Below are 11,974 nucleotides of genomic sequence, written 5' to 3' on the forward strand. Positions count from 1 at the left end.
TGTTTAAGAAAAATTTAAATTTTGAAAAAAAAAACTGTAATTTTATAAAAATCTAGATTTTGAAAAAAAAATTAAAAACTTTGAATAATGTTGATAATTTAAATAAATAAAAAATTTCGATAAAAAAATGATATTTTGAAATAGAAAATTTTAAAAATTAAACAAAATTGTGAAAAAATTGACAAATTGTAAAAAAATATATTTAAAAAAAAAAAAGAAAACTAGATTTTGTATTTTGATAAGAAAAATTAAAAAGTTATATAACAAAAGTGAGATTTTAAAAATGATATTTTGAAAAAGAAAATTTTAAAAATAAAACAAAATTGTGAAAAAATTGATAAATTGTAAAAAAAATATATTTTTTAAAAAAGAAAACTAGATTTGGTATCTTAACAAGAAAAATTAAAAAGTTATATAACAAAAGTGAGATTAAAAAAATGATATTTTGAAAAAGAAATTTTAAAAAATTAAACAAAATTGTGAAAAAATTGACAAATTGTAAAAAATATATATTTTTTAAAAAAGAAAACTAAATTTTGTAAAAACAAAAAATGTTAAATTTATTTATAATAAAAATGATATTTAGTTAAAAGAGTAAAAATATATATATATACATTTCGAAAAAAAAAATGTTAAATTTATTTGTGAAAAATAAAATTACTAAATTATTAGGCACATCTACTAATTGAACCTTTAATCATTTTTGGACAATCTAATTAGTTCAAATTGAAGAGTAAATAACTTCAGAAGCTTAAATCAAATTTCACTGAAATTGTTAATCAATCTTGTATGCCCAATATCTTTCTTATATATATGTAGCCTGATTGAGGCGAGTAACTAGTCAAATTGAGAATTGATTAGTAAAATAGAGTGAATGGACTAGACATGTAAAATGGGCCACATATTCTGGTTAAAATTGTGACCCAACTTATAACTGACCTCGTGAGAACCTAAGAATTGATGTTAGTAAGTTTTGTGGGGCCCATCATAATGTCTGACCCCTCATCCGAGTGGGACACACATAATGAGTGGGTTGGATATGTGAATCACATTTAGGCAGGCCCAATATATGATTATGAATGTTTTAAGGAAACCTTTCTCCACTACATTTAAGTGAGTTACTCATTACCTTTACCAGAGTAAACTCTGTGGGGTTCACCGTTAATTATTTATTTTATCCACTCCATTCATCCATGTTAACAGATAATTTGAGGTCTAAAGAATAAAAAGGAAGCATATCCAAAGCTCAAGTGGACCACACCACAGGAAATAGTGTGATTGAACCTCTACCATTTAAAATTTCTTGGAGGCCATAAAAGTTTTGGATCAAGCTGATGTTTGTGTTTTCTATTCATTTATATATTTTTGATGTTATGAACAACCTTTAACTGTTTTTGGACAATCTGATCAGTCCGGACATGAAGAGTAAATAACTTTAAATGTTTAAATCAAAATTCACTCAAATTGTTGATCAATCTTGTTTGCCCAATATCTTTCTCATACGTAGTATGATCGAGGCAAGTAACCATTTTGGGATGTTGGTCAGTGCTCTATGGGTCCCACCATGATGTATGTGTTTCATCCATGCCGTCCATCGATTTTTACAATTCATATTAGGGCCAGATACCAAAAATGAGAGGGATATAAATCTCAGGTGGACCACACCACATGAAAGCAATAGTGATTGGATATCCACCATTAAAACCCTCCTAAGGCCCACTGTACTTTTTATTTGACATCCTATCTGTTGATTAGGTCATACAGGCCCAGATGAAGGGAAAAAAAATATCAGATTGATCCATAACTTTATATGGCCCCTAAAAGGTTTTTAATGGTCGACGCTCATTCAACACTGTTTCCTATAATGTGGTCTAGTTGAGATTGGGATATACCTCATTTTTTGTCTCATACCATAAAATAAAATGAAAAATAGATGGATGGCAAGGATGAAACATGCACATACATCATGGTGGGACCCACAGAGCACCGACCACGTGACCCATGACCGTTCGTGAGAGAGACTTGAAGTCTCTCTCGCTCTCTGTCCTCTCTCACTCTCACTCTCGCGCCCTCTCTCACTCTCTCACTCTCTGTCCTCTCTCTCTCTCTCTCTCTCTCTCTCTCTCTCTCTCTCTCAGATGGACGATGTGGATGAAGTGGACCATACCACAGGAAACAGTCGTAATAATGATTTCCACCGTTGAAATCTTCCTATGGCCTACAGTGATTTTTATTTATCATCCAACCTGTTTAATAGATCACAAATACATAGATGAAAGGAAAACTAAAATATCAATTTGATCCAAAACTTCGGTGACCTTCCAAATTTTTTTAATGGTAAACGTTCAGTTTATACTATTTCCTATGATGTGGTCCACTTCAGATTTTTTATAGGCTTCATTTTTGAGCTTATGTAATAAAATTATATGTTAAAATGGATGGATGGAGTGGATAAAATGAATAAATCATGGTGGACCCCATAGGATTTACTCTGTACGCTTGGGAACGGATTGACTGCTCCCTCTGACACCAACCAATGACCGGTGGTCGGTGCTCTATGGCTCCCACCATGATGTATGTGTTTCATCCATGCCATCCATATATTTTTACAAATAATTTTACAATATGAGACCAAAAATGAGATATATGCAAATCTCGAGTGGACCACATTACAGGAAACAGTGTTGAATGAGCGTCGATCATTAAAAATATGATCAATAGCCATAAAAGTTTTGGATCAAGCTGATTTTTGTTTTTTCCCTTCATCTGGTCCTGTATGACCAAATCAATAGATTGGATGTCAAATAAACAGTACAGGGGGCCTTAGGAGGATTTTAATGGTGGATATCCAATCACAATTGTTCTCATGAAGTGTGGACCACCTGAGATTTATGTCCCTCTAATTTTTGGCATAAAGCCCTAATATGATTTGTAAAAATGGATGGACGGCATGGATGAAACGCATACATCATGGTGGGGCCCACAGAGCACCATCCAGTCTCGCCCAAAATTGGGCGCGCGCCCAATCTCTAACTCTGCACGCTCCCTCTTCTCTCTCTCTCTCTCTCTCTCTCTCTCTCTCTCTCTCTCTCTCTCACCCTTGCCCTCCCTCACCGGCCTCCCTCGCCGCCCTCTCTCACTCTCGTGCATCCTCTCTCTCTCTCTCTCGGTCCTCTCTCCACCGCGCCCTCTCTCTCTGTTTCTGTCTCTCTCGGTGCTCTCTCTCTCTCGTGCATCCACATAAGGTATGTCTCTCTCTCTCTCTTTCTCTCTCTCTCTCTCTTAATCTCAATACTAATTGAAACGATTTGGGGATTTAGGGATTTCGGGATTTGGGGATTTGGAGATTTAGGGATTTAGGGATTAAGGTGGGCCCTACTGAGTTTACTCAGTACAATAAGAGTGTACTAAGTAACTCAATATGCAATCCGATTTCCTCTGCAACACCACCATGATCTATGGGCCTGTATCATCTATGGCCCCATCATGATGTATATATTTTATCCATGCCATTCATCCATTTTTACAGATCATTTTAGGGCTTTATCCCAAAAATTAGAGGGATGTAAATCAGAGAAATGGAGAAAAATCAGAGAAATGGATGAATGGCATGGATTAAAATTAGAGAAATGGATGAAATGCATTCAACCTCCGTTGGTGTTAATGTAGATGGGAATATGTCTCGGCATTATTTCCCTGAGAACAGTAACATGGCTGCAAAATATAACCAAGTAGGGAAATCCATCAACATAGCCCTGCAACACAACAGTTACAGAACCATGGATCAGGTTGATTGCTTCAACTTTCCTAGGAAAAGAGTCCTAACAGTAAACCAAACTCCAATTGGTATCACGAAATCCTCTATTGGCGGGACCATCATAGGAAAGTTAGTATTTTAATTGTTCAATGCATAAACATATACAAAAACCAAACATTTATGATCTATGAATATAGATCTAATTTTTGCTATATTTCTTTGTATAGCCGAAGCATTACTTGCTTTCAAGAGTGTTGTCAGTAATCCCCAACAGTTAAGTAGTTAGGTTGGTATAACTTTCATTTTTAAATTACTGAAATCGTCTGTTAAGTTGATATAGCTTTCATTTTTAAATTACTTCCCTGTGCATGTTTGGTATTTCAAGGAAGCCCAAATCTTATGAGATTTGAGATTCAACTGGTCTAGAATCAGCACCTGAAAGAGTTTCAGTGTTTAAAAGAGTCAGATTTTTTTAAAAAGAGTTTTTTAACTCTTTCATTGTAAGTTTGGATTTTTAAGAACACTCAGAAACCTTTTGGGATATGAGATTCCATGATGCAAATACCTTATACTTTGGAGCTTGCATTTGGAACCAGTCAATTGGCTTGTTTTGATTTGTATGTTTTATTTAGCTCTCATCGTACAAACTAAATCTTTTATCATTCCCATTCCTCAATTTCACCAAAAGTATGGATTTTTAAGGAAAACTTACAAGTTATTTTGGATTTTGAGACTAAAATCTTGAGGAACTTGCTTATTTGTCATCTTGGAATTGTTTGTGCATATTGGCACCGGTGTGGGGCCAATATGCCATTATAGACCAATATGGCCATAAAGGGCCCATTTGATTTATTATTACTATTATTTTTTTCATTTTTTCTCTTTTTCCGCCTCTTTATTCATGTTAAGCACGAAGGAAGTTTATAAGCTAAGTTTAAACTGGATGTAGGCTTATTTTGAGGATCAAAAGACAAAATAAAGTGGGATTCAATGAGCTGATGTGAAGTGGACCATATTGAGACATATCGAAAGGGATATACTATTCACTTTTTTTTCCCATTTTTCCATCTTTGTGTTGTTGTACTTATGTATCATAGGCCCTAATCCACCAAATCATGCTTGACTTTTGGTGCTTAAATAGTGCTTACATAATAGACCTATAATTTTGTCACCAATTCATCATTACTCATGTGTAGACTTATATTCGTTATTGTATTTTGATATTAGATATTTAGAAGCCTAAATATTAAAGTTTTACTATTTTAGAGTCAGTTTCAAGTTAGTAATATTAGGCAGCTTGAGACGGCATTGTTTCCAAAGAATAGCCCATTACACCATCAAATACATGTTCAAAACCAGAAAAAGAATACATTTTTCAAAGATCAATCTAGCCATGAACATCATTAGACCCATTATAGATGGAGCATAGCTGGAAAATTGCATTGATCAGATAATTCCATCCATCATATTGATTGTTGTCACATATTTAAATAATGATATGTTCAACGCATGAAATCAGATGGTTAAGATCGTTCAATCAGTGCAGAGTTCAGATGGTGCTCCATCAAGAATGGGGCCCATGATTTGAATGGGTTAGATGGCCCTACATGTGGCACACGTATGGTGGCCAAGACACCACAACTTAAGAAATGTTGGTCAGCTGTTAGCATACTCTACCCTACTTTTTAATTGGCACATAGCATGTATGCCTTTTGAAGTTCCTTGCTTGATTACGACAATTGAACTGCTGTTAAGAACACAATTCACAAATTTCTCTCTCATTCATTTTCTGTTACTATACAGATGTATCAGTCAGCATTGTGCACTTCTTGTCAACTATAATGTAATTGTTTCATAAACAAGGTTTCTTCTTTGTTTTTAGGCAATATTCAATGAGCTCTGCAAAATGTTAAATCCTGGGAAGCCCTCATTCACACCGAAGAAAGGGAAACCTAGTGTAGTGATGTTTGTCGGTCTACAAGGTATGTTGCTTTAGCCAGTTGAATGTTCTTGTTGCTAGTTTGGGCTTAGGTTATCTTTATATTGTAAATGATCTAGTCAAGTAGCGAGTAACTGGGTACTGATTCATTGAATGGTAAGTTGGCTGTGCTGCTCGGCCTGAAGATGTTTTCATAAATTCTGGATTTGCACTTTCTGAGATTTAGTTAATAGTGTAGTGCTTGTTTGGAATACTGGAGAATCCCAACTTTTTTAGTTTGAAATGTTATGAAAATGATATATTTTGACACTTCCCCTCCTTTCAAGTTCTTATATCCGTTCCTCTCTTGCTCAAAATGAAATGTGTGGGACTATCCTGTCCAATTTGATCAGTGTCGCCCTGCTTACAAACAACCCTTAAAAGTGATTCTATGTGATCATTTACCATTATAGAAGAACATGTAAATTTCTTTTAATGTGTGGATCCTTCATGGAGGGTTGTTTGTTCTTTTACTATCCTTGACTGTTGCTTGCTTTGGTTTTCCATTAAATGTCCAGGTTCTAGGAAAATCATGACGTGCACAAAGTATGCATATTATCATGAGAAAAGGGGATGGAAACCAGCTCTAGTCTGCACGGATACATTCAGAGCTGGTGCTTTTGATTAGTTGAAGCAGAATGCAACCAAAGCTAAGATTACTTTTTATGGTAGGTACAATGTCTGGATCTTATCTGAGCCATTCCATATTCGTGTTAGTTTCCATTCTGTTTTGTTTCCTAGAAGTTTGAGAGAGATGTGAGGTCAAATGCCAATATAATATTGTTGACTCTAATCATCCATCAAAAAAAGGAAAAAAAAATGTTGACTCTAATCATTTAGAAACCCAATCGTGAATGGACGTTCAGTGATTGCAATGTATGTAGTACACTATCTCTGGGAAATAAATCCAAAATAATAATAATAATAATCTGGAAATGTGTACATTAGTTCCAAATTTGTTAATGCTGCCAGTGCTACTTGTCTTTTGGTCAAATAAAATATGTTTATGTCTACATAACACTGCTTGTTATATTCTATGCTTTCCCCAACATTTTCACATAAAAAATCATCTATGCTGTATCCACAGCTACATGGAGTCAGACCCTGTAAAAATTGCAGTAGAAGGTGTAGAACGGTTTAAGAAGGAAAATTGTGATCTGATAATTGTAGACACAAGTGGACGCCACAAACAGGAAGCGGCTCTATTTAAAGAAATGCACCAAGTGTCTGAAGCAACGGTATTCATTTTCTTATCCTAAAGGTTTATCACTCTTATTCATTTATGTTGGTTGCCAACATGCTGTCTATATCTAATTTAATTTCCTTGATGTTGTAGAAACCAGATCTTGTTATATTCATTATGGATAGCAGTATTGGCCAAGCAGCATTTGACCAAGCTTAAGCTTTTAAACAAAGTGTCACGATTGGTGCTGTGATTGTTACTAAAATGGATGGCCATACAAAAGGAGGCAGTGCACTTAACTCGTAAGTGTTGTTTTGAAATCCACTATACATATGGGCCCCACATTGATGCATGCGTTTATCCCTAAGGTACTAGATAGTCTTTTACTTGTAGTACTGAAATGGCCAAGCTTTATGTCCAAGAGGGGGGGGGGGGGGGTGAATAGGACTATGCCAAATTTAAAATAAATACAGTGAAAGTGAAAATAAAGAAAGAGAGATAGCCAAATAAATAAATCAATACACAATGCAGAATGCAATCTCAAAATATTGATTGTTCTAAGGACAACCATGCACTATAAAAATGGCAGGGCAACCTTACTAGAACAAACTAAAGCTCGAACTGATAAAGAGATAGCAAGGAATAAATTGCAGAAATATAAATCTAAACTATTACAACATTCTGAAATAAAATGATTACAACATTCACATTCACATATACATTCCACAAATGAATAATTAAAGATATGAAATATAAATCACACAACCACAAAATACAAGGGATTATAATGGTTCGCCTGTGTGTACACCAACTGTTAATAAACAGCCACACAGCTACTCCACTCCTAATATCCTCACACAAGGGTTATCAGTGTTCACTATCAAAGATAGGTTTTCCAGGTTCACCCAAAACCTTCACAATTGTGTCTTTCTCTGTGGACTTACATAATTAAAAAAAACCCCTCTTCTGAGTTTTCCTGGCTCTCCTCAGATAACCAATACAATGAGATTTTTCTGGCAAATCCCAAAAGAAAACCAAATGAAAGTAAATTATATAAACGTAAAATACATGAATTTCTCCTTCGTTGTAGTAGCCTAGAAGAACCAAGTCAGAGTAGAGATTTGAATGTCAAAGTTCAATGTCCAATACTCACTTTATAATGGTTCTAGGTTCTAATAGATTTTAAATTAAATCAAATGGGGCTAGCTCTAATTGATTTTGATTCCAGAAAAAGGAAAAATGAAACTTCCTCTTTTTCAGATCAAATTGGAATACAAGAAACAAAATCAATTTGAAAAGCTAAAGAAAGAGAATATTAAATACGCACACTTAGCTTATATAGAGCACAGACTTATCTCTCAGAAGTACGAATTAAATTAGCTTAAATTTCATGTTTTATTCTAAGATTCGTGCTCTATTTATAGGTGAGCAAATCACGTCTTCGACTAGTCTAAAGATCTCTACGACTGGTCGTAGAACCAACAGATATTTGAAAATTTAGGCGCGATAAGATCTAACAGTTTCACAACTGGTTGTAGGTGGTCTACGATTGGTCGTAGGTCTCCTTCGACTGGTCGTAGGTTGCTCACGACTAGTCGAAGCTAACCGAATTTTAACACTGTACTTTGAGTCGTAGGTCTACGACTGGTCGAAGCAACAGTCAACACTATTCATACGACTAGTCGAACAGTCCCTAAGACTAGTTGAAGCCTAACAGAAAATTTTTAAATTTTGCAACAAAGTTATAACTGATCCAGGAAATTTTTAGACAGGTCGAAGTAGTGCTAGGACTAGTCAAACAAAGTCCAGGACTAGTCTTAGAACCGACTAAACTTACTTATATAAAACATATGAATTATGTATCCTAAATGGCCTACTCTAAAGGTCAACCTAAGGTCAGTCATACCTCAATAGTGATGTAAGGACATTGAAACTTAGAGACGATTGACCTTTGAAAGTAATGAAGCTTGAAGTCTTGATGCAGCTCAAACTTGAAAGCTTCTTGAGATCTTGAGGTTGAACTTGAAAGCTTCTTGAGATCTTGACTTGTGAACAGTGCTTGTCAATCAAAGCTGATCTTGAGTAGTGCTTTATTCTTCACATACGCAAGCTTCATAACAGTGTCTTTGGCACCACAAATTTGACAACAAAAAGGGGCTATCAACTATAGCACTTACAATCTCCCCCTTTGTCAAATTAGTGACAAAACACACTTCCAAGATATGTTACATGACGCAGAATATCTGATTAAAGAATCATGCACCAGTTGTTATCAACCGGCATACTAACATGATCCTGCAAACCTGTAAATCAATATTCAACATAACATACAGTCCACCTCTCTGCACATACTCCCCTTGAGTAACATACATCAAAACTCCCCCTGAGTAACATACATCAAAAACGCAATGCTACTCCCTCCTCATAACATAATCATTAGACAAATACATCCATATCTATTCTCCCCCCTTTTGTCACAAGAGGACAAAGGAAGCACAAAATAGATGACTGAGGAGAAATAAGCAAAGAGATATATGAGAGGTAACAAGACAAGATATGAGTAACTAGCATAAACAAACCACATAATTCATAAACTGAGTTAAGTCAAAGATAGCTATAATCTCAAAACTAGTTAAACTAGTGCAAGAGTAATAAAGTTATAATATACTAGCAAACTTAAAAGAACTAATCTGAATCAGATGAAGGAACAGGAATGGAAGGATCAAGTTGATGCATGCCCTTGTCAAGCGCCTAAGATATTTGCACATATACTTGAATTGTAAATCATGGGTAACAGACATGTTTTCCATTTTAACATTCATATTCTCAACCTTATCTTCCAATGCACGCAGACGTGCATCAAACTCAGAAGGCTCATAATCTGGATCAGTTGCAGAATCAAATTCAAGTTCGTCAAAAATATCATCAGCAGGAGGATGATCACTAGCGTCTTCTTCATGTTTAGCTTCAGCATTGCCAACACCAGCACCTTGACCAGGAAGGAAATCAAGTTTCATCTTATTGATATTGGAATTATTAAATATCAGATGATGGATAGGGGCCTCTCCAACCGGCATATCGACTAGCATATGTGTAGCCAACACAGTCATCAAATAACCAAAAGGAATGTCATTGTGACCTGGATGGAGTCGAAACTGAATAATGGAGTGACAAATCAAGGATGGTAGACAAACATGAGCACCGCTGGCAATAGCATGAAGAACACGAACCATGAAGGAAGTTAATTCAGATTTATTACCCGATCGAGGATATAAGTTAGACACAAAGATTTTGTGAAGAACTTCGTATTTGGGTAACAGATACTTTGAGGGAAGTGCATTCTCTTTATGTATCCATTGAACATCCAAATTGCATAAATCTTTAGTGAGCATCCATTTTTCAGATACTGAGGGTTTTTCAGATAAGGTATGGATAGGAATGCCCTCATCATTTACAGGAATTTCCATAAGAGCTGAAATCAAATGACGATCAACGTCAAATGGTCCTTCTCTTATGGCTATCTTAAAAGATAAATTTTTTAATGAAAAATCACATATGCATGTGAACATGGACTGGGCAATGGACCGGTATGTAGGCCCACCCCAATGTAATAAGTCATCCCAACCTACAGCTTGGAGCATAGGAAGGAACTTAAATGGAGCAACATGATTAGTATCAACAGGATGTTCAACAATAACGTTACGCAATCTGATGTCCCGAACATAAGATGGATCGTCCTCGGGAGCCCGAAGATGACGTTTAGTGATAGGGGCTGATTTAGAGGAAGAAGATGGACCACGGGATGTTGTCTTTCTCTCTCTAGATGCCATTTACAATAAGGATTTCAAGAAAATAAAGAGTTGCAATGGATTGAAAAAAGGGTTTTCTCAAATCAGATTATACAAAAGAAAAACCCCAAATCTCAACGAAATTTGAAATAGATAACTTCAAGAGTAAAATAGAAGTAATCTAGATACAAATCTACAAGAAAAAAGTAAATGGAGCACTAACCTTAAAGATTTTGAAGGAATAATTCGACTAGTCGTGCATCGGCCCGTTGGAGAGTGAAGAAGAAATGAAGAAGATGAAGCATTTCCCCCAATTTTAAGTGATTCACGTGATTCAAGACTGGTCATGGATGTACACGACCGGTCGTACACGACTGGTCGTGTATACTCACGACTGGTCGAGTACCGGCCAAAAATCTAGTTTCCAATATTATATATAAAAATTGAAATCTAATCAAGCAATTATATACAATATGATACAAATAGGCATAAATACTCATTTAAAAATGCACATGCCAAGATCAAATTTCATTTTGTTAAACCTGCTTTTGTCAAGCGGTTTAGTGAAAATGTCAGCACGTTGATTCTCGGTAGGGATATATTCTAAAGATATAACCTTTTCTTCTACTAATTCCCGAATATAATGAAATCTAATATCAATGTGCTTAGTACGAGAATGCTGAATTGGATTTTTCGAAATATTTATGGCACTAGAATTATCACAATATAATAACATAGAATCCTGTTTAATTCTATAATCACTTAGCATACGTTTCATCCAAACAAGCTGTGTACACGCATTTCCAGCTGCGATATATTCAGCTTCAGCTTTTAAAAGTGATATAGAACTTTGTTTCTTGCTAAACCAAGAAACTAAACAGTTTCCAATATAAAAGCAACCACCACCGGTTGATTTTCTATCATCAAGATTACCAGCCCAGTCAACATTCGAGTACCCAGCTAATTGAACACTAGTCTCATGTGGGTACCAAAGACCGAGATTAACAGTACTTGTGACATATCGCATAATCCGATTGACAGCAGTCAAGTGCGACTCTTTCAGAATAGACTGATATCTAGTGCAAATACTAACACTCAGAGCGATATCGGGTCTACTAGCAGTTAAATACAATAAACTACCAATCATACTCCAATATAATTTCGGATCCACATTTTTATCAGTAGAATCTTTTGAGAGTTTCAAAGTTGTACTCATAGGAGCATCAAAATTCTTACCATTCTCAAATCCAAATCTCTTAATCAAATTC

This window comes from Magnolia sinica, chromosome 2 (assembly GCF_029962835.1).
Source record: "Magnolia sinica isolate HGM2019 chromosome 2, MsV1, whole genome shotgun sequence".
NCBI lineage: Eukaryota > Viridiplantae > Streptophyta > Magnoliopsida > Magnoliales > Magnoliaceae > Magnolia > Magnolia sinica.